The sequence below is a fragment of the Bos indicus genome, chromosome 28, assembly GCF_029378745.1.
Source record: "Bos indicus isolate NIAB-ARS_2022 breed Sahiwal x Tharparkar chromosome 28, NIAB-ARS_B.indTharparkar_mat_pri_1.0, whole genome shotgun sequence".
Taxonomy (NCBI): Eukaryota; Metazoa; Chordata; class Mammalia; order Artiodactyla; family Bovidae; genus Bos; species Bos indicus.
In genome coordinates, this window is record NC_091787.1 from 40,781,883 (window position 1) to 40,805,509 (window position 23,627).

Consider the following 23,627-nt stretch of genomic DNA (forward strand, 5'->3'; position numbering starts at 1 on the left):
CTGGGACACTGAAGAGGGAGATCTGAGCCTATAGCCTGGGAATGCAGGAAGTACTCTGGCTGGGCCAGGCTGGACGGAGGTGAGGGTTACTTACATACTGGGTCCAATGACTGACACTTGCTGAACAACTCTGCCACCTGACCTGGAGCTAAGCCCTTTACAGGTGAAACCTCCCTGGGTCCTCAGGACAGCTCATTGACAGAGGTTCTGAGCCTGTAGGTGGGGAAGTCTCCCAGCAAGTCAGTGCGGCCGAGGCAGCACAATCCAGCCTTTCAGACACCAGAGTCCGTGTGCTTTTGAGCATATTGTGCAGACTCGGGAACTGAGCAAAGACACACTCACTCGGCACTTTTTGTAGATGTTTAATGCAAAATCGACAGCGGAGCTGGAAGGCGATGCAGACAGTGGCGAGGCCTGGCATGTGGAGCTAAACAGACTTCTGTAAAGTCAGGTCCCAGATTCTGGAGTTTCCTGCCACCATCCTTCCCCAGAACTCCTGGGTCAAGTGATCCTCTGATTGCCACAGGGCTTCTGTATATGGAAGGCAGCCTTCAGCCCCTCGCCAAGAAGTGAGCTCCTCCAGGGCTGAGGTCTGATGTAGTCACCACACAGCCCTGGCAGATGACGAACTTCGGAAAAATGTCTATGGAAGGAATGAACGGGTGCGTCCACACTCCTGGATATTTGCTGGTGCTCAGTATGAGGAAGGTCAGGGGCATAAGTAGGAAGCTCAGTACAGCACAAGGGGATACTGACATACAGGCAACCACAGCTCTGCACAGCAGGTACCGAATTAATGGAAAGCCACACACATGAAACCTGTGTCCTCACTTCCCACGGGATCAACATGCATTTGATTTCCAGTTTACATCATGCCATGCAAAGTAAGTCCTGCCTGTATTTCAAAGCAGCATCCTTTCTCTGCAACTCTGAGAGAACCTGAGACTGAAATGAAGTGAATGTGAAAGACAGATAAATGAAAGATATCATGACCTTTAGAAGCTGATGGAAACATAATCAAATTTTAGAGCTTTTCTGTGGGAATGTAATATTTCTTCACTTCTGCTGAGTTCCGAACCTCCTGATGAAAGTTCCTGTTTATCCTATATCCCGCCTAACAATACACTAATTTCTGGACTTGGTTGGTCCATCAATGCATTTAAAAGGATATTACCATCACACCAGAGAGAGTTATTCATGAGATTTGTTTCTTAGACTTGCTTTGATCTCAGAAAAACTATTATGTTGCTATTGGGGAAAAAAAAAGAAAGCATAATGGACTAAGTACATGTGAAAATCTGACGGATCTAACAATTTCTAGTCAATCATGACACATCCCTGGCCTCGGTCCCCACTGTTTACCAAGTCTGAGATAAACAGCTCTTCTAAACTGCCTTCCCACTTTGTACAGAGGGCAGAAGGGCCAGCCCACGGCCTCTGGGGGATGAAGATTCATTACAGGTCATTTCTTGATCCTTCAGATGAAATAGAGACAGGTTCCAGGGCTGTGCAGGAAGTGCAATTGACTGTAATAAAAAGTGAGAATATGCTACATGTGGACAATTTATGAGGAAGCATTAATATCAGCAGAAAAATGAAATGGAGTCTGCTCGCAGGCACGATCTGTTTAATAAGATCAACTTGAAGAAGTGAAGCCAGGCGGTACCGATGAGTAGCAACTGATGGATACTTGGATTTTAATCAGTGGTCCATAATTTCCCTGCCACCTGGAGGGCAGAGAAGCCAAGTTAGGCCCTCCATGTTCTCACTCTCACAGACACCCAAGCTGTCCTGATGGGAGGGGGTGGGAGTCAGCTTTTCTGCCAATCTTGCATGATGGAGGAGAAAGGTATTCCAGGTATACCAGGAATACCAAATGATCTCCATAATCATTTGGGGGATTAGGGTGTACAGTAAAGCCAAGGCTTCTGAGCTTATTTACACTTGCTCTGATTTGATGAGAGCAGCCGTCAGTCTCTGCAGTGGGCTGTGTACAATCTCACCACACGGACCCCCAGGGGGTCCCCAGGGGGCAGGGGACACTCATCTTGGGTGGCAGGTGGCTGCACTGAACTATTTCTCATACACTCTGCTGTTCAGCTCCAGCTTCAAATGATTTTCAGACAGAAGCAAAGTAAAGTCTAAAACTGATTAAATGCTTTCTTATTCTCCCTCCCACAGGTATCTGCATGTTGATACTAGAGCTTGAACCAGTGCTGTGTGCATGCAAAGACCAGCTCCAGGGACCCACAGCATCAGATGCTGCTGAAGGAGAGAATGGGGACTGTTTGAGGCAGAAACGTCTCTCCCCTGCCACTGGGTCACATGATACCTCAGAGGCCTGTCCCACACATGTGGTTTCTCAGCCCCAGAGTCTGAGACCCACAGTGGGACATCCATTGGGAGAACAACTACACTGTCTGTGTCGCTCAATTAAAGCATCAGTGTTCAAGGTTAACACCATGACCCCTTCAAATCATACCAGGCAAGCCATTTCTGCACACATATCTAATTCCTTTTCCCAACCTAAATTGTTTTTAAAAGATGGAAGCGTTTGAATTCTTTTTAAGGCAATAAAGTTGAAAGTAGCAATTCTTTACCAAGCTGATAAGAGCTGCTGGGTGCAATTTGTATTCTTTTTTATGAGCCTGACTTTTGGGAGAACGAAATAGGAAGAAAAATCTCTTCTTTTTAGTTCTGGAGACAAGAACCACTTCTTCCTCGGGGTGCTGGGGAGGAGTTCCCTGGCTCGGGAGTTGTCAGAAAACAAGTCACTGATTCGTGACCCAGGAAACCCAGGAAACACCCTGTGCTAGGATGGGCACAGGGGGCTGGGGAGCTGGGGTATCAACAGCTGCTCATCTTGGCGCTTGGCTTGGGATTATGGATCCTCTGAAAATGATTCAGAGTTCATGGGCGGGGCTCCACAGTCTTGGGGAATAAGGAAGAGAGGGTGTGGCAAACTCAGTGAAAAGAAGGAGGAATCTATTTCTTTTAGAATCCACAGTAGAAATTGCTTCACAGCCTTTGAGATGGTTTCTTATCAAGTACAAAGCCTCTGTACAATTGGAACCCAGACCCAGGTGCGGTCAGGAGCCTAGGAGTCCTCTGAGCCCAACAGTGAAGCCGTGACACGTTGCATTGAGCCGCTAAAAGGAGTACTGAAGAGATGCAGAAGCCAAATACAGGCGTGCTTCATCCCCAGGGATGTGGCCTAGCTGCCCGCCTTCCACCACCGCTGCCAGCACAAAGAGCCTGGAAAGGCACTGCCCACGAGACGGCATCGTTTGGAGAGAAAACTCTCTGAACACAAGGCCTCCAAGCTCAGTGCCCGGAGTAGAAGAAACACCGAAGGAATTTACCACCAACCACATCCTGCCACCTGCCTTAATGTGAGGCACCCCACTGGTTTCATCTAATCATCTTGGTACTGGGCATGACCTTGACCCCCAGGACAGTTTTAAACCTTAAACTCTCCTATTTCCATGCATGTGTGCATATATATACACAACACACACACACAAATAACTGTATTTCATTCACTTTGTGGGAGGAAAATGGGACACAAACAAAAAGGATTAATACTAATGCATCAACAAACATAAAATGTCCACACAGACATTACTGTAGCCCTCTGAAATTCCTGCCTCAAATCCACACTCATCTTTCCATGACCAGAGTTTCTGTATGAACTATGACATGCTTATTCTAAAATGTAAACCTCAACTACATTGTCAGTAATCCTTGCAACAACCATGGAAGGTGATCAATTATGATAGCCTCTTAACAGAAGAAGACAGTGAAGCCTACGAACTGTTAACAGTTTACAGCTAAATGGTCAGCTCTTTGGAGTCACAGACAGGAATAACATCATCTCTGCCCAGGAGGGAGGGCCCAGGTACACAGCCCAAATCACAATAGCACAGGACAGCCTGTGCCCATGTCTTGAGTAGCCATCAGTCCTAACAGACTCAGAGGGCCAGGAAGCTCAGGAGAGGCTCACCCCCACCCTGAGTGCTCAGTCAGGGTGGACATGACTCATCTTGACTCTGTCCTCCCTGGTACCAGTCGGCTGTGGCCCAGGGAAGGGCCAAGTGCTGGCTAGTGCCCAGCTAGCAGTACAAGGCCCAGGGGAAGGCCACCAGCAGAAGTTAAGAAGCTTCAGGCTAGAAAGCAATTCACTCCACAGGCCTCCTGAAGAAAGAGCAGGGCATGATGGAGGCCCCAGGGAGGAAAACAGGATTCCTTGACTCATCCACATTGTGGATTAATGAGATCAGTGGGATGGAGAAGTCAAAGAGGAGGTGTCATCCTCAGGAAGAGCCATGAGTTGAGAGGGAGACAGCAGCAGAACCCACACACCCATTTAGCAAGCATGCCCAGGGTATCTACGAGGTCAGGTGTCAGGAAGGATGCTGCACATGGAGATAAGGCGGTCTCAGGCTCCATCCTTGAGTAAAACGAGCTGGCAGGGAGAAACAAACCCAAACAGAGAGAGAATTCCACTAGACCAAAGGATAAAGTGCAGGGATGAAGATGTTTTCAGAAAACCAAGAACCAGATACTAACTCCTGCCTCTGGCAAGTGGAAGCCCCCATGATGGGGGTGGGTCCTGATGGGACGGGAGGGTCTTTCAGTCTAAGGAGACAACATGTGCAACCCTGGAGGTGAAATGGGGCATTCAGTTAATAGATCATGGTGGCTGAGTCATATCTTCATATTTTATGAATAAGGATGTGGTTCTATAGTAATTAGAAAAGGTAAAAATCATTTATAATCAAAAGTAGCCATGGAGGTTTCTTAGCTCATGGATGAAGTATAGTACAGAAAAATACAATTTGAACCCTATAGCCAATCCTCTAACTTGCACTAACCAATGTTTCTCTATGGCAGCCCTCAACTAAAGCTTCATTTCCTTCCCTGGGTGGCTCAAATGGTAAAGAATCTGCCTACAATGCAGGAAACCCAGGTTCGATCCCAGGGTCAAGAAAATCCCCTGTAGAAGGGAATGGCAACCCACTCCAGTATCCTTACCTGGAGAATCCCATGGACAGAGGAGCCTGGTGGGGTACATAGTCCATGGGGTTGCAAAGAGTCGAACAAGTCCACGCGACCATCACTTTCACTTTCTTTTTTTTTTGGATTTACAGAAACTTTTTATTTCGAGTTAATTTTTTGTTTGTTTGTTTGTTTGTTTTTAATTTAATTTATTTATTTCCCGGAGTGTATTCACTAACTCTTCACTCACTTGCCCAGGCCTGTAATGTCACGTACCTTGCCCTGGCCTGTCACATCACGGAGCTATCCAAATGTCCTGACCAGAATCTCCTCTGGCCTTGCAAGTGAGGAGGGGAGACATATGGTTAGAGCTGCATTCCAGAAAGGTAGACCAGCCCTGTGGAGAAGCCCTTGAGACCACACATCCATTCTTTCTAGCAGTTTCTTTCTTATGATATGCAGCTTCACCGTGCCCATGGTCTGTTGGTGAGGCAGTCACGGCATCGTCTGGCTCCAGTAGCTCTCAACTGGAGTTAAATGTGCATGTGAGCCCACCTCACTGATGGTCACACTGTGGCCCATAATCAGGGGTGGAAGGGCTCGTAGCACAAAGCATGAGTTACGAGCTGAAATACTGCCAGGCCCTCGTCAGCAGGGCCTATGCTATGCAGTCACATCTGGCTTTTACCCTGTGAACTGCGAGCTTCCAGACTGTGGTCTACTAAATGGAAAAGGTTTAGGAGATGATAAAAGTTCTCCTATTAAAAAAAAAAAATCTACGCTGAGAAAGTTTGACATATATTGTATTTATATCCCTACCTTGAAGAACCACAAAGGCATTCACAGAAACGTCCTCAGAACGCTATGTGCTGAACTGTGGCCCCTCCATATTTATATGTGGAAGCCCTTCAAAATGCAATTGTATGAGGTCGGCCAAAAAGTTCGTTGCGGTTTTTCTATCATGTGTTATGGGAAAAAATGAACGAACTTTTTGGCCAACCCAATGTTTAGCAGCAAGGCCTTTAAAGAGTTAAATTAAAATGACGCCAGTAAGATGGGCCTAATCCAGTTTGTCTGGTGTCCTTATAACAAAGAGTAAGAAACACCAAGGGTGCAAGCTCACAGAGAACCGGCCAAGCAAGGGTGAAGAAAGAAGGCAAATCTGACTACAAGACAGGAAGGGAGACCTCGGAGGAAGCCAGACTGCAGCTTAATCTTGCACTTCAACCTCCGAAACTGAGAGACATATTATGAAAACACCAGCCCCTACTAAGCCAAGCAGTGAACTATGATGAGTATTTTATTGCTTGTACAACGTTAGCTTTCCTTACCTTAGGAATTACTGTGATTTGTATTTATTTGTACAAGTTCTAGAATATATTTGTCCAAATGCTCAGCCACAGAACAGAGGCTTTCAGTTCCCCTCCTCCCCAGAGACAGCCCCCTCTCCCCTGCTCCTGTGCGGACCCCTGCCCTCCTGCTGGATGACAGGGGGCTGTCCTGAGACTCTCCTTATCTGTTCGGCTGGCTGGATTGTCCATACTTGTTTTTACTTCCTTTTATTTTTTTTTGGTTTTTGTTTTATTTTTCTGAAGCTCATGCTACAACATCTTCCTAAGAAAAGGTTCATAGACTTGGGCTGTCAGTTTGCAAGTCTATGCATGTTTGGCAATTTTTAAATTTTTTTCTATCACATTAATTGATGATTTTACCTAGACATAATAGGGGACTGGGGGCACTAGTGGTAAAGAACCCGTCTGCCAGAGCAGGCAGACGTAAGAGACACAGGTTTGATCCCTGGGTGGGAAAGATCCCCTGGAGGCGGGCATGGCACCCACTCCAGTAATCTTTCCTAGAGAATCCAATGGACAGAGGAGCCTGGTGGGCTGCAGTCCGTAGGGTTGCACAGAGTCAGACACGACTGAAGTGACTTAGCACGCACGCACTAACTCATCCATGGAAATAGTTGTTTCTCCAGGGTTTTTTCACATCCATCGTTAACCCTAAGCATCCTGATGTCATTCTGCTCCTTGTTCCCTTTATGTCACCTGCCCATCCTCCCCCCCTCCTCCTTCTCCTTCTTTTCTTCCTCTCTCCCTCTTTCAATGACCCACCCCAAACCCCTGTGCCACATTCCTGCCTTTCTCTCCTTGGTGCTTAGAAACTTGGCATTGAAGTACCTTAATGTGAGTCTTCTTTTCCTCTATTTTGGCTAAGAGCTAAATGGTTGATAGGACTTTTTAGTCTGAAGACATATTCCTTTTGTTCCTAGATATTTTCCTGTTTATGTCTTTGATATTTGCCTTCTCTTCATTGTCATCTATTCTTTCTCTAGAATTTCTGCTAGAAGAATATTGAACTTTATAGACTGAACCATTAACTTCTGTCAAGTTTTGTCTCTCATTTTATATCTCTTTACTTTTGATTATACTTTCCTCAACTTTGCATAATAGTTCTATTGGATTTTTTAAAACTCAGTCTTATTTTTTTGCCTTCAGTTGCTATGTTGCGCTCTCCATTCTTTTACATAATTTCTGTTCGTGTCTTAAGCAAGAAATATTTTTAATTTCTTGAAGATCATCAGTAATATGGTTTTTGATGTTTTATTCTGTTCCCTGAACTAAGTTGCCCTTTTTCATTTTTGTTCTGTACTCTCGAAGAGATGTCCCTCAAATGCATAATAATCCTTGGTTGTTCTTTCATGTTTCAAGTGAAGCATTCAAATGCCATTTGCAGCAACATGGATGCAACTAGAGATTATCATACTAAATGAAGTAAGTCAGAAAGAGAAAGACAAATACCATATGATATCATTTACATGTGGAATCTAAAATATGGCACAAATGAATCTGTCTATGAAACAGAAACAGGATCATGGGCATGGAGAACAGACTGCTAGTTGTCAAGGGGAAGAGGGCTGGAGGAGGGATGGAGAAGGAGGCTGGGGTCAGTAGACGTAAGCTTTTACATATGGATGGATAAACAAGGTTATGGATAAACAAGGTTCTACTGTATAGCACAGAGAACTATATTCAATATCCAATGATAAAGCGTAATGGAAAAGAACGTTTTAAAAAACAATGTATATACATGTATAACTGAATCACTATATGCTGTAGAGCAGAATTAACACAGCACTGTAAATCAACCATACTTCAACCGGGGCCATTCAAAAGCTCACTGGAGGCCATGAACGTGGTCTGTAGATCATGGACTGGAGGGCTTCCTTGCTTTTGCATTGGAAAGCACCTCTCTTCTCCATAATTTCAGCTTCTGCAAGTCTTTTCTCCAGTTCAGATTCTCCAGAAAAGATTCTTCCTATATCCTACCTGAAGGCTATTGGCCAGCTACTGGCATTCTGAGAGCCAGAAAAGGAAGGAAAGGTCCCACTACTCACCAAGCAAGTCTCTGTTTAACTTCTGCTGGTTTCTGCCACCTGCCTCTTCCCACTCTCTGTGGTGTCTGGGTTCTAAGGCTGTCAAGCAGGTGGAACCACAGCATTTTATGATAGGGCACCAGGGTTATAACACCCTCTCCTCAGCTGAATCAGTTACCATCCGCCACTCACTGTCTATTTTCCAAAAACTAGCCCCAAGATCTCACCCACTGCTGTCTCCTTCCATGGACTCTTTGACCTTGTGGGTTTTTAACACTTAACGTCACTGTTATTTTAAAATAGTCTGGGGGAAAGAGGGATTAAACATGGGCAGCAAATCAGAATTGTCTCATCAATCAGAAATCAATAAAACTGAAGTCACTCAGGTTAGCAGTTTCCTTATATGCTCAAGATAACTAGAGTAGGTTTTTATTGTTGGCAACTGAACACGCTGACCAACCCAAGAAGACTGACGGAGGGCCCAGTAGGGATGAGAATGGCCTGTGCCAGGGCTGATGAAAAAGGGCAAGGTGGAGGAAAAACTAGATTAAAAGGAACATCATTTTTCCTGCAGTGAGCCTGGAAAGCTAGCTGAGAACTCAAACTCCAAAACTTCTCATGCAGAACTTATTAACTTATTTTCATAAACTTTGGGGCAGGGTGGGGGCCGAGGGTGGTAGAGACTGTTCACCCAGACTTGGAGATGAGAACGGGATAGCTACTCTTCTCTGCTCTAGTCTATAGCCCCTGGAGACTGTCTGGGGCAGTGTGTTCTTTGCACGATCATGCTGCTGAAAAGGTACAATTTCATAGAGAATTCTTGATCAAGCCCACATGCACATTTTGGGCTCAGGCTCTGTTTATCACTCCTAGAGGGGAAGAATGTCAGATTCTTATTCAACAGCTTCATTCTGCAGCCCATTTAAATAACCATACATCGGGTAACCCAAGGTAAGGACAGGGGAGGACCCATCTGCAACCTGGGGAATGACATGATATCAATCGGATGTGTGGGAGATTTGGGGATGCATAATAGCCTGTTCAAAGGAATAGTTCAAACATACTGACTCACTTTGATCAACACATCCCTCTAGAAGGATGAAAGATTTAAGAATCTGTAGAATTCAGAAACCTGGGCTCCTTTAACATAAATCCAGGCTGAGGGTTTCTTAGGCATGTCCTCGCTGAAGGTGAGCCTGAAGGCAACGAGGGAAGCCATGGGTGATGTGTCTTTCCCCAGTCAGGCCTGTTCTGTTGGGAAGAGAGGGGTGAAAAGCAGGTGTGCATGCAGTCTGTGGTTGGGTGAGCTGGCTTGAGGGGCCTCTGAAAGGGAGATGGGGAAGCAGCCTGGAAGGTGGGAAAGGCTTCATGGAGGGCCTGGGCTGGAAGCATGAGAAGGTTTAGAAAGACTTAAAGGAAGAAGGAGGCCATTAAAAGCCCTAGGTAGGAAGAGGGACGATGAGCAAAATGGTGAAGAAAACAGAGTGCAAAACACGTTTCTGCCCTCAAAAGTAACAATAAGGAAACAGACAAATGGCTTTGAGTCCAGAGTGCCCACAGGATGCCCCAAAATAGTGGCTGGAAGTATCCCTACTGACAGAGACAGAAAATATAAGAAAATCCCAGCATGGCTGGGGATAGCAGAGGTAGCCACTCACCTAGGACACATTCAGCTGAAAGGATGTACCAACAGGCCAGGGGGAGGGACAGAGACAGAGTCTAGGGGATCCCTCTGAGAGAAGAGATTCACGTGAGTGGCCCCTGCACCATGCATATTTCAAGGTGTGTGTATATTTCCCTCCAGGGCTATGATTTCTACAAAGCCTAAACTTAAGGCTTCCTTTTTGACTCTAGTACACAGTACACTATATTTACATTAACAAAATAATATGTTCTTCTCAAAAAGAAAAAGAAACAAAAAAAGCCACTTCACACATCACGTTCTGCACAAGCATGGTGAAAAGTATCTCTCTTTTCTTTTTCCTGAATCCTTTTCTAGTAAAATATCTGTGTGTCTTTTATGGCAGAAAATGCAATTAGTGTGAAGAGGGCCCTGAGAAGCCCATCCTGGCCTAGATATACACAGGCAGACAGGAGGCCAGTGAGGCTGGCTGGGGTCACTGGCCAGCCAGGCCTGAGGGTCAGGCAGCCTGCCTGTCTGTTGCAGGAGGGCCTGGCAGGAAGGGCTTGTCCGGGGGCTCCTCTAACTCCAAGATGTGGTTGGCAAACACCAGCCCCTGCCCACAACTAAGCCCTGGGGACCTTGGTTCATATAAAGCCACCATGAAACTTTAAGGCTTCCTGCGTCTTTCTGGCTGTTTTCAAAAAGATGAATTCTAAAGGGTATTCATGTCATGGAGAAAAAGGCTGGTGTAGACATCAGAGAAGTGAGCTTCCCAAAGTCTAGAGGAACAGCATCTGATGCTGGGTGTGTGCCAATCACGTGCTGGGCCTCAGACAAGCATGGTACATAACAGATGGCCTTGCCAAATCCCTACAACAGCCCCCCTTACGAGGCTGCGTGTGTGCTAAGTCGCTTCAGTCATGTCTGACTTTACGACCCTATGGACAGGAGCAAGCCAGGCTCCTCTGTCTCTGAGATTCTCCAGGCAAGAACACTGGAGTGGATAGCCATTCCCTTCTCTAGGAGATCTTCCCGGGCCAGGGACTGAACCCACATCTCTTATGTCTCCTGCATTGGCAGGTGGGTTCTTTACCACTAGGGCCACCCAGGAAGCCCTTTCATAATAGCCATCATCCCTATGATTAAAGGTGAGACAGTTGATGTCACACGACCCACCCTTGTTCACACAGGAAATAAGAGACTGAGCCAGAAGAGGATCCCAAGTCTGCTGGTGGCCACAGACTCAATTGCCTCCCAAAGCAAACTGAGGCAAGGTGAGAAGCCCCGGAAGAAGGCTGGAGAGCGTCAGAGATGGAGTTCCAACCTGAGTGTCACAAATATCCTTCCACGAACCTGCCCAGTATGGCTGCATGGGGTTGCCCAACCTCTAGACAAAGGCAGCTGAGAGAGCCAAAGAGCATAGAGTATCAGCCTGGTTCCCCACCAGCCCAAGGGCTTTCAAGTGACCAACAAGGGGCCGTGTGAAGGCCCAGTATGGACAGATCATAGCTTAGTCCGTCTGCCTACTAACATTTGCAAAAGAGCTGCAGAGACAGCAGACATTGTTCACTATTGATGGCTAATTACACTCAAAGCAAGACGGATGCACCAGGCGCTGTGCTAACTATGTTCTGTGTATCAATCCCCTTAATATCCTCAGCAATCCTACATCGAAGGTACACTTATTAGCCCCATATTACAGATGAGTAAACTGAAGCGCAGTGTTTAACTTGTTCAAGGTGGCAGGGTTAAACAATAGTAGAGGCCAAGCCCAGACACTAACCATTCTGTACACTACTTCTCCTTACTCCAAGAACTGCTCTGAGTTTGGGCATGCCTGAGGAAGACTCACAAAGGCCTGCTATGTGCCAAAGCCGCTGTATGACCTGGGAATACAAACAAAGCTGCGGTCATGCCTACCTCTCACGATGTCACCATCTTCAACACACACACATCCAGGTCTAATGAGGCAGGGGCTCTTGGGAGGGGAAGGATGCTCAGGGCAGTAAGGGAGCACGTTGAAGGGCATCTAACCCCCCCTCAAGGAGTCAGGGAAAGTTTCTTGAAACAGATGATGCTGGAGCTACATCTTAAAAATGAACAGAAGCGACCCAGCAAGACAATCTAAGAAATACCACTTTTTAATTCTTCTAAAGCTTTTAAGCTATGCCTTGTGCCAGGTCAAATCCCTAGGAAGCTCCTAGTCTGGGTGATATCATTCCGGCTTTCCCCAGAAAAATTTGTACTGAACTAGAATCTCACTTTGTTTATGCCTTGGCTTTCAGCCAAAGCTGATATAAGAAGCAGCCGTATGAATCACATTTGCATTGTTTGTAAAACTGCAAGCAAAGACACTATCCATTATGTTGTTCTATGTCCCTTATCTAGAAACTCATGTGATAAATGCCTCCCAGAGCACTAAACTAAAAAATAAAATCAGAAATAGAAGCCTCTCTCCCAGTGGCGTTCATCTTCATAGTAAGCATTGAAGACTATGCATTCTGTCGAGTTCTACTGTTGCCTTGCCTGCCAGGAAGCTCAGAACTGAGGCTAATATTAACAGCTTCCATTAGCCTATGTTTTCTGGCCTACCGTTCCATTGCCCTTGGTTATCTGGCTCTTAACAATGTACTTTTATGTTAATGAATTTGTGGTTTTATATTGTTTTAAAGGGCTTCCCTGGTGGCTCAGACAGTAAAGACTCTGCCTGCAATGCGGGAGACCCAGGTTCAATCCCTGGGTTGGGAAGATCCCCTGAAGAATGAAATGGCAACTCACTCTATTATTTTTGCCTGGAGAATTCCATATGCAAAGGAGCTGAGCAGGCTACAGTCTATGGGGTTGCAAAGAGATGGACACGACTGAGTGACTAACACACACACACACACACACACACACACACACACTGTTTTAAAACTAGACCTATAGTTACCAATGCTACTGCGATGCAGTGCATGTGGAAAACAGCTGAGTAGGCTTGCTTAACACCCAAAGCCACCCTGATCCCCAACTTATTAATACTTACAATTTCCAATTATTTTCTTTAAACGCTGAGTGTCCCTTTACACCCAGAATGGATGAACACACATCTGCAGTAAAATATGAAAGGGCCAAAACAGCCCCCATGTGCCACCTGCGGGATGGGTCCTCTCATAACACAACAAAGACTCATCCCTCACACCTCTCCAGGCACGACCCCCTCCAGGACTTCAAGAAAGCTTTGAAGACATGTTTTTTGGGGACTCCAAGCATCAAGGCCAGATGCTGAGAGGCATTTGAGATAACTGCAGGGAATGGAGGTGCACCGCCATCTTTCAGATGTGTGTGTCGGTTTTTCTGTGTGTGTGTGTGTGTGCGCGCATGCTCAAATCCACCCTAACTCTCATGACCCGTCTAGGTATGACCGATGCTTTTTTATCCCTATCCACAAAACGAGGTTGCTATGAAGCGTTACAGAGATGATGCATCTGAATACACTACGTGACATACAGCAGGCACTTAACAAAAGTTATCTCAGCCTCATTTGCTCTCTCCAGGCTAGACGACAGTCTCCATGAAGGCGAGGACTGTGAATATCTTACTGTTTCACTCTTGCTGCCTAACACAAATCCTAGCCCTAGGAGCTATCGGATAGATACTAGTCTTAGAATACTAGTATTCACATACTTAGAATACCACCATTCAAGATAAATACTGCTTGAGTGAACGAATGACAACAAACAACAGTTCTGAACAGATGATGCAATACAAAGCTGAGCTTTGATTTGACTCCTCCTTTTACTCAGATGTGCAAAGATAATATGGCCTCTTTGTTTTCCAGAACATTCTTCACAAGTCTCCAGCCCCACTCTTGGGCACTAAGGAAACAGACTTGGCTACAAAAGACACAATCGGTCAGACACAGACAGACTGTCTCAGTCGCTGCAGGTTCAGTTGGCCTCCTTGGTGGATGCTCAGTATTCTATGTATCCTCTCCTTGCTCCTGCTCCTTCTCCCCATGGAGAGGCTTCATGCTCTCACTGTTTGGAGCTCTCTCCTCTGATGCAGCTGGTCTGGTCTGGTCTGCTACTTTGCCCCACATGCTGGTCTTGCTGGTAGGGTTGCTGGGTGGTTTCCAAACTAGGTGAGGTCCTGGTGGTCTTGCCTGGCTGCTTTGACTCCCGTGATTCTTGGATCCTGGTCAAGTTCCAGCCATGTCCTCCTTTTGACCACAGTTTGTATGGCCCCCATGCAACCCCTGCAGGAAGAACATTCCATTCTTCTCTATGGTGGTTCTAAATCCAGCTATTTTCTGCCTTTCACAGGGGACATTTCCAAATGTTCAGATCCCCTACCTAATTCATCACACTTTCTGGCCCAGCACTGAATAGATGGTTGAGTGACCAGACCAGAGTCACAGTGTATCTTCCTTCAGTTCAGTCGCTCAGTCGTGTCTGACTCTTTGCGACCCCATGAATCACAGCACGCCAGGCCTCCCTATCCATCACCATCTCGGAGTTCACTCAAACTCATGTCCGTCGAGTCAGTGATGCCATCCAGCCATCTCATCCTCTGTCATCCCCTTCTCCTCTTGCCCCCAATCCCTCCCAGCATCAGAGTCTTTTCCAATGAGTCAACTCTTCGCATGAGGTGGCCAAAGTACTGGAGTTTCAGCTTTAGCATCAGTCCTTCCAATGAACACCCAGGACTGATCTCCTTTAGAATGGACTGGTTGGATTTCCTTGCAGCCCAAGGGACTCTCAAGAGTCTTCTCCAACGCCACAGTTGAAAAGCATCAATTCTTCAGTGCTCAGCTTTCTTCACAGTCCAACTCTCACATCCATACATGACCACTGGAAAAACCATAGCCTTGACTAGATGGACCTTTGTTGGCAAAGTAATGTCTCTGCTTTGGAATATGCTGTCTAGGTTGGTCATAACTTCCCTTCCAAGGAGTAAGCGTCTTTTAATTTCATGGCTGCAGTCACCATCTGCAGTGATTTTGGAGCCCCCAAAAATAAAGTCTGACACTGTTTCCACTGTTTCCCCATCTATTTCCCATGAAGTGATGGGACCGGATGCCATGATCTTCATTTTCTGAATGTTGAGCTTTAAGCCAACTTTTTCACTCTCCTCTTTCACTTTCAACAAGAGGCTTTTTAGTTCCTCTTTACTTTCTGCCATAAGGGTGGTGTCATCTGCATATCTGAGGTTATTGATATTTCTCCTGGCAATCTTGATTCCAGCTTGTGCTTCTTCCAGCCCAGCGTTTGTCATGATGTACCCTGAGTATAAGTTAAATAAGCAGGGTGACAATACACAGCCTTGACGTATTCCTTTTCCTAGTTGGAACCAGTCTATTGTTCCATGTCCAGTTCTAACTGTTGCTTCCTCACCTGCATATAGATCTTATGAATTTCTTTTTTTAGCCACTGGACTGCCAGGAAAACCCCCAATGGGGCTTCTACTTTTTTTTTGGCTGCTCTGGGCCCCCTTGCTGTGAGCATGCTTTCTCTGGTTGTGGAGAACGGGGGTTCCTCTCTAGCTGCAGTGCCTGGGCTTCCCATCATTGCGGCTTCTCTTGTTGCAGAGTACAAGCCTAAGGTGTGTGGGCTTCAGTAGGTTCAGCGCATGGGCTCAATAGTTGCAGGCTTAGTCGCCTCGTGACATGTGGGATCTTCCAGGACTAGGGATTTGAACCAGTGTCCTCCACATTGCAAAGTGAAAGTGAAAGTTGCTCAGTCATGTCTGACTCTTTGCAACCACATGAACTGCAACCCATCAGGCTCCTCTGCCCATGGAATCCTGCAGGTAAGAATACTGAAGTGGGATGCCATTTCCTTTTCCAGCGGATCTTCCCGACCCAGGGATTGAACCCAGGTCTCCTTCATTGCAGGCAGATTCTTTACCATCTAAGCCACCAGCAAGGCAGATTCCTAACCACTAGACCACGAAGAAAGCCCACTTTTCTCAAAGACTGTTCTTCACTCATCTGCATCTCAATTTTCAGGTTTGTGCTGAACACATAGTAGGCACCATAGAAACTGAAGTGAGCTGCACTGAACTATTAATAAATACAACTGAAATGATTTGAATTTGATAAGGATCCCTCCTTATTTCTGAGTTTATATAAGGAAAACTAAATGTTTTGAAAACTAGTTTGTAGAATCCATTCAAGAGAAGAACGTGACACTAGTTTGAAAGAAACTGGGCATTCAATATTTTTATTGAGCTAGTTTGATATTCAATTTAAAAGATGAAAAGTGAAAAGTAAAAGTATTAGTCTGTCAGTTGTGTCCGACTCTTTAAGATTCCCCTGGACTGTAGCCTGCCAGACTCCTCTGTCCACGGAATTCTCCAGGCAAGAATGCTGGAGTGGGTTGCCATTTCCTTCTCCAGGGGATCTTCCCAACCCAGAGACTGAACCAACCTAACCCCTGGAGACTGGATTTCATCTTGAGAGATACAGCAAGCTCACATCCTGCTCTGCTTTGCACAAACCCTCATTCACTCTCCTCTCTCTTGAGGCCACTGGTTCCTAACCTGCTGGGAAACTTAAAAAAAAAAAAAAAAAAAATCTGTGTCTAGGCTCCACCTTTTCCAATACTGACTTCATTATTCTAGGAGGGGCCTGAGCAAGCCTTAGCATTTTCAGACAAAAACAAGAAGCTGGAGACAGACTCTGAACAATAAGAAGTGAAAGCTGCCCAACAGACACACAAAGGCAAAATGTACAGTGGTCTGGGGTCATTTGCTATAGGCTCAAAGAGCAGTACTCTCTAATTGGCCCCTGTGGCATCAGGAAACCAAAACTGATATTCAATATATTCACCTATATTCCCAAGAAAAGGACCCTTTGTCTTTGTATCTAATAAACTTGCTGTGGAGAGGGCACTGCCCACCCCCTTGTCCTGTTTATCTTCCCCTCTGGCTTCAGCCCAAAGTTTAACCTGACTGTATTGTCATGACCCATTGTTCATAGCGGTCTCCTCTCTAAATTGAAAGAGTTTCAATGGCAAGGGCTGTCTGATTAATTCTTGGAACCCCCATTCCCTAGCCCAGTGGTTCTCAGTTCAGTTCAGTTGCTCAGTTGTGTCCGACCCCATGGACTGCAGCACACCAGGCCTCCCTGCCCATCACCAAATCCCAGAGTTTACTCAGACTCATGTCCATTGAGTCAGCGATGCCATCCAACCATGTCATCCTCTGTCATCCCCTTCTCCTCCTGCCTTCAATCTTTCCCAGCATCAGGGTCTTTTCAAATGAGTCAGTTCTTCGCATCAGGTGGCCAAAGTATTGGAGTTTCAGCTTCAGCAGCAGTCCTTCCAATGAATATTCAGGACTGTAGAGGCAATTTAGTGGCCCCCAGGGACATGTGGGGGTATCAGGAGACTTTTGGTTGCCACAATTCCAGGGGGAGTGCTACTGGCATCTATTCGATGGAAATCACGCCGCCAGACATCCTACAAGCCATGGGGCAGTTCCCCACCACAGAGAATAATCTGGACCCAGAAGTTAGTATTGTCCAGGTTGAGAAACTCTGGTTTAGTCTATCACTTGACACATGTGTGCTAAGTCACTTCAGTCACATCCAGTTCTTTGTGACCCTATGGGCTGTAGCTCTCCAGGCTCCTGTGTCCATGGGATTCTCCAGGCAAGAATACTGGAGTGGGTTGCCATGCTCTCCTCCAGGGGAGATTCCTGACCTAAGATCGAAACAGCACCTCTGGTGCCTCCTGCACTGCAGGAGGATTCTTTACTTCTGAGCCACCAGGGAAGCCCAACACTTGGCACTAAATATCAGAAAGATATTCCCATCAAGAGCTTTCTGCTTGGGGCAGGGAGGGATAAATTAAGATTTGGCATTTATAGGTACATACTGCCACATATGAAATAGATGAACAACAAGGATGTACTACGCTACTGTATAGCACAGGGAGCTATATTCAATATCTGACAATAACCTATAATAGAAAAGAATCCGAAAAAGAATATCTGTGCGTATAATTCAATCACTTTGCTATACACCTGAAACTAACACATTGTAAATCATCCATACCTCAATTTAAAAAAAAAAAGAAATTTCTTCTTCTCCCACATAATCATCATCCAGATAAGACCACCGTGATCTATAAACATCTAGGCTCCTCATAGCAGATTTGTTAGCTATCTGGTCTCCATTTGACAAGCTTTTGAACTTAATATATTAAGCAGCACAGTTCTCTCAGGAGGTCTGAATGCCTCCATTCCCATGACAGTCCCAGAGTTCTTGTCAAAAGAAATGCAGATGGAAAAGACCGACTCCCTAGGGCTTGTTCTCCAAGAAAATCCACCTAAATTAAGGGGGAAGATATCTGGACACGTTTATCTATAATTAGGGCTAAATACTGAGGAGGAACTTCCAGCTGGAACCCCTTCTTGGATCAGTAGCACCTAAATGCTCTGATGGGATCATACTCCATCCTGTAGACCTGCTTTGACCCTCAATTCTTCAGTCATTCATACATTTTTAAATTTTTCATTTTTCTTACAGGTGTTCATATTATAGCTCAAATTTATAATAACAATGAGATAAACTGCTATTTTTATTTGAGTACTCAGTTCACAGTAGGTGATGGGCTCAGAATTTTATATGGCTTAACTCCTGGAATGCTCACTGCAACTCTGTGGGTATTTTCTATCATGATGTCTATTACACAGATAAGAAAAATGAGGTGCAGACACATGATAATACATCATGATACAACACAGCCAGGATTTCACCTCAGAAATGGTGAGTAAACATGCTGAAAATGTACAAAAGCCTAATTCTGGTCAGCAGAATCCAGAAAGCCAAACAGCTGTCAACAACCTAGTCCTCTATGAGACATCACCTGTAACAGCATAGCAACAGATTGGAAATAGGCCAGAAATCAATTTTGTTAGCCGCTATCTGAACAATTGAAGACAGTCACTTAACCCTGGACTCAAAAACTTAAAAAATTTCTAGTGCACTAATGCCAGCAATAAAATAATCTCCATATTGGATCCAAGGAAGTCATACAGAAATACATTATGTAAATAAAATCCCTTTTTAAAATTAGTTTTCTCAAAAAACAAAAATAATCAAACATGTTTGACCATACTTATGCACATCTGCCAAGGGCTCTTGATTAGAAGAATGCACAGTGACAGCTGTGGCCCCAGAAAGCGGGGCCTTGCCAAATGGCTGTGCCCCCTAGCCAGTCCTCCACAAGTAGGTCAATGCTCGGCCCCAATTCCACCTGGCACCTGGTTTGTGGCATTACCTGCCAACTGCCCTGAACTGCCTGTGTCAGCAACTAAGTCAGGTCTATGCCTTCCCACCTTAGCCTACACGAGGAAATCGTGTCGGGCGCCAAATGATGCACACTGAGATTCCCTTTTTATTGGGTCGTAGAAAATATACCACTGTGTTAGCTCTCTGTGGACACTGCAACAAATTTGACCACAGATTTAGCAGCTGAAACAATACATATGTATGATCATGGAGTTCTACAGATTACATGACTAATATGAGTCTCGCTGATCTAAAATCAAGGTGTCCGCAAGGCTGTATTCCCTTCTGAAGGCTCCAGGATAGAACCCATCTCCTTGCCCATTCCAGCTTCCAGAAGCAGATTCCATTCCTGGTGGTACCTTCCTCCATCTTCAAAATCAGCAATATTGCATCTCTGTATGCCTTTCTTCAGTAATCACATCGTCCTCCTACTCTTGTCTCCCCGTCCACTTTTAAGGACCATTGTGATTATATCAACCCACCTGGATAACCCAGGATAATTTCCCTAAAGTCAGCTCATTAACAATTTTAATTCCATCTACAACTTTAATTCTCCTTTGCCATGTAACCTAATATATTCACAGGTTTCAGGAGTTAGGACATGGTTGGGGGTTGGTGGGAAGAAAAAGGTGGAGAGGCATTAGTCTGCCTGCCAGAGCACCTCTCAGATGGGGCAACAAACTGTCAGATGACTTTGGCCCCCATGATAATTTCTCAATTGAATTTCATAACCCTTCTATGAGACACATCATTTCCAGTTTGCCCAGTCTCTACCACTTTTTTTGGCCATACCATGCATGAGATCTCAGTTCCCTGACCAGGGTCGAACCCATAACCCTGCTTTGGAAAAGTGAAAATGAAGTCGCTCAGTCGTGTCCAGCTCTTTGTGACCCCATGGACAGTAGCCTACCAGGCTCCTCCGCCCATGAGATTTTCCAGGCAAGAGTAGTAGAGTGGGCTGCCACTTCCTTCTCCAGGGGATGTTCCCAACCCAGGGATCGAACCTGGGTCTCCTGCATTGCAGACAGATGCTTTACCGCCTGAGCCACCAGGGAAGCCCTGCTTTGGAAGGGGGGGCTGTTAGCCACTGGATTGCCAGGGAAGTCCCCCTACCACTCTTGACTGTCTTTCTTCACCCTTGACCCTCATTTACATTATCTGCCTGAATCCAGGAGGAATTTGGGTTTCCAAACCAAGTCTAGCAAATCTTCATGAGAGGCCCGGACTTGCTTAGCCTGGGCTCCTCTCTTAAGAGTAGTCTTATGAATGGACCCCAAGAATCCCTGGCACTATGCCATCTGCAGTCCTCCCAAAAGTTATTGGAGTGAACAATGAATGCAGATTCTGGGATACACACACACACATACACTGATGTGACTTCCAGAAAAGAAACTGGAGAAGTGTTTGTTTCCATTGATGTCTGGGTGACTTACAGCTCGAGACATCTATATCTCCAGAATGATTTATCTGAAGTTTACAGACCCTAGACTTTTCCCAGCTAAAACCCAGTTACTGCTTCCACAATAACTCATTGAATTGATCGCTTTAAATTTAAAGGGGCGCTGGGAGAACTTTGGCTGCCTGAACTGCTTAAATCTTGTCCTCTGCGAAGGGTCCTGCTATACTTCTGGGTGACCTGGACACAAAGCGCTGCAGACCCTGGTGAAACACGGCGCCGCCGGAGGTGGGGCATGAAAAGGAGGCAGAGCCAGCGTGGAGGGCTGGAGAAGACGCCGGCCGGAACCAAGGACGGCAAAGCGAAGCGGAGGTTGGGGGCCGAAGGGAAAAGCTCCGGAAACGGCAACTCAAGTAACAAGAGTGGGACACAGGGAGGAACCCTGGTAGGGAATAAGCATTGCCCTGCCAGGGGAAGGCAAAGCGAGGCAGGTGGAGAAAAATTTTATCAAGGACCAACACAAGCCAAGTACATTACATCAACCTATGACATTTATTCATTTATTCTTCAAACCTTGGGAGGATTGTTTGGTCTTAATAATCAGGAAGATATAGGTTCAAATCCCAACTATAGCATATGCTAGTTGGGTGTCCTTGGGTAAGTTAATTAACCTTTCTAACCCTTCTCATTTGTATTTAGAAATTATAATACATATGTATATACATATATAATCTGTACTTAGAAATCATTACATATATATATATAAAAATTATAGTATACCTCACAGAGCATGCACATTTAAAGTATGCTTTCAAAGTATATTTAATAGCATGGGGAAATGCTCATTAACAATATGAAAAGGCAAAAAAGTAGACAAATACTAACACAATTCTGACTTTGTAAAAAGAATATATATACTTTGAATCTATCTGCACATATGCCTATGAAAGAAAACATATAAAGATATTAACGATGGTTATTTTCATGGTGGGAATTTGGATGATTTAATTTTTAAATATACTTTTCATATTTTTCAAATTGCCTACAATGAACATGACATACTTTGAAATATTTTCTAGATTTGCATTTTTATTGCAAAAGTGATCCATGTTCAGTTTAGGAAATTAAACTTTGTTACCACTGGGAACAGCTTGTTATGAGTCCTTCCAGATGTTTTTCTACGCGTATCTAAATACATCCATAGAGGGCATGCATTTCACAGGCCACATACTCAGGTGTGCAAAAGAGGGCAGCTTTAGTTCTCTGTAACTAAATTTTGTTTCTATTTTGAGTCCCCATTCCACCTAGGCAGAAACTTCATTTTAAGCAATAGAGAAAAAGCTCAGGCAAATAAGGGTTTTCTGTGAATTCAGGGCTTCCCAGGTGGCTCAGTGGTACGGAATTTGCTTGGTGTATTGAAGAAGACACAAGTGATGAAGATTTGATCCCTGGGAGGGGAAGATCCCCTGGGGTAGGATATGGCAACACACTCCAGTATTCTTGCCTGAAAAATTCCAAGGAGCCTGGTGGGCTACAGTCCATGGGTTTGCAGAGTCAGATGCCACTGAGCGACTGAGAACTAGCATGAAGTGTGGATTTAACTTACCCACCCGATCTCCTCCCTGGACTTGTGCCTTCATCCTGGGGGGATGACACCAAGGTAAGGGGATGGGGGGTGTCTGCCACTCACTTATCATCTGACCTTGTTAGTGTAACTGGTAACAGACTTTTTGTCTGGCCTTGGTCTGCAGGATGTACCTTAACAGACTCCAAAAGGTCAAGTTTCCCAAATCTACTTAACAACTATGCTGAATACTTGGGGCACCCTCTTCTCCACTGGCAGCCCTCTTCTGGTCTAACAGCTTTGTGTTCTCCATTCTCAAAACTCCTCTTGAAGGGCGCCAGTGGAAAACCTCTGGATGGTCTTCCACTCATTCCTGGGAGGGGCTTTCTCAGGCTCTCTCCCAGGCTCGGAGAGAAACTTCTGTTCTTCTGAAGCTGCAGCCACCGGACTCAGCGGATGTTCTGAGGGCCACCACCCGCTGAGCTCCGGTATGGTCTCACATCGCCCATCTTCTTCACTCAGGGAGAGCCTCAAGGACACAGAGCCCTTCTCAGGCATCCTCGACTTCCCTGCGCTCTGAGATCAGTCTCCACTCAGTCTCTCTCCTCTCCAGGACCAGTGTGATCTGTGATCTTTAACTCCTCTGTGTGGGACGGATGACAAGCTTGGGTATCTGAGGTTAATGACATAAATCTCACGTCAGGAACCCTTTGCCTCAGGCTGGAGACTACACAGGTCTTCTCTTCTAACCACTGTCTCTACTGTGGAGTATAAAAGTCTATTTTAAAATTTCAAAGTTGGAAACCAGCTTGGGTTCTGGGGCTTCGCGTTCTGCACTCACATGACCATTCCGTTCTTAGAGCAGGAGCAAGAAAGGGCCTAATTGCTGCCTGAAATGGGAGGGTGTCAGTGAGCTTGGCATAGAAAAAACATAAAAACATCTGTTAATGTCTTAAAATATTAACTTACTGTATTTGTGTATTTGGGTGTGTGAAATATAGATGCATAGTTTAATAATAGTATCACAGTGGGATCAGACCACTCATACTTTCCACAGTGTTCCTTTATTCACTGAGCAATAGGTCTTGAAGTTATTGAGCTAATACATTCTTTATAATAGTTGAGTGATAGGCTATTGTCCTATTTGGTTATCTAATCCTCTGTTTCAAGAAGAGAGTGCTTCCCAATTTTTCACTTTTATAATGCTGCAAGGCACACGCTTGTTCATATCTCTTGTTCAATTGATCAACTATTCTGGAGGATAAATTCTTAGAGGGCAATTTTTTATGTCAAAGGATATTGTTAAATAGCTTCCCACCAGTAAAATATATATGGGAATAATATTAGGTTAAAAATTCAATTCCATGTAAAAATGATAGCTCATTAAATAAA

General features: G+C 45.2%; 1 protein-coding gene and 1 non-coding gene across 7 annotated transcripts in view; both read right to left on the reverse strand.

Annotated features, from left to right (window-relative positions):
- Window positions 1–23,627, reverse strand: part of GRID1 (glutamate ionotropic receptor delta type subunit 1) — a 687,130-nt gene that overhangs the window by 284,686 nt on the left and 378,817 nt on the right. The window lies entirely within an intron of this gene.
- TRNAC-GCA (transfer RNA cysteine (anticodon GCA)) lies at window positions 20,259–20,330 on the reverse strand. Its single transcript has one exon. It is a non-coding gene; the product is annotated as a tRNA-Cys (tRNA).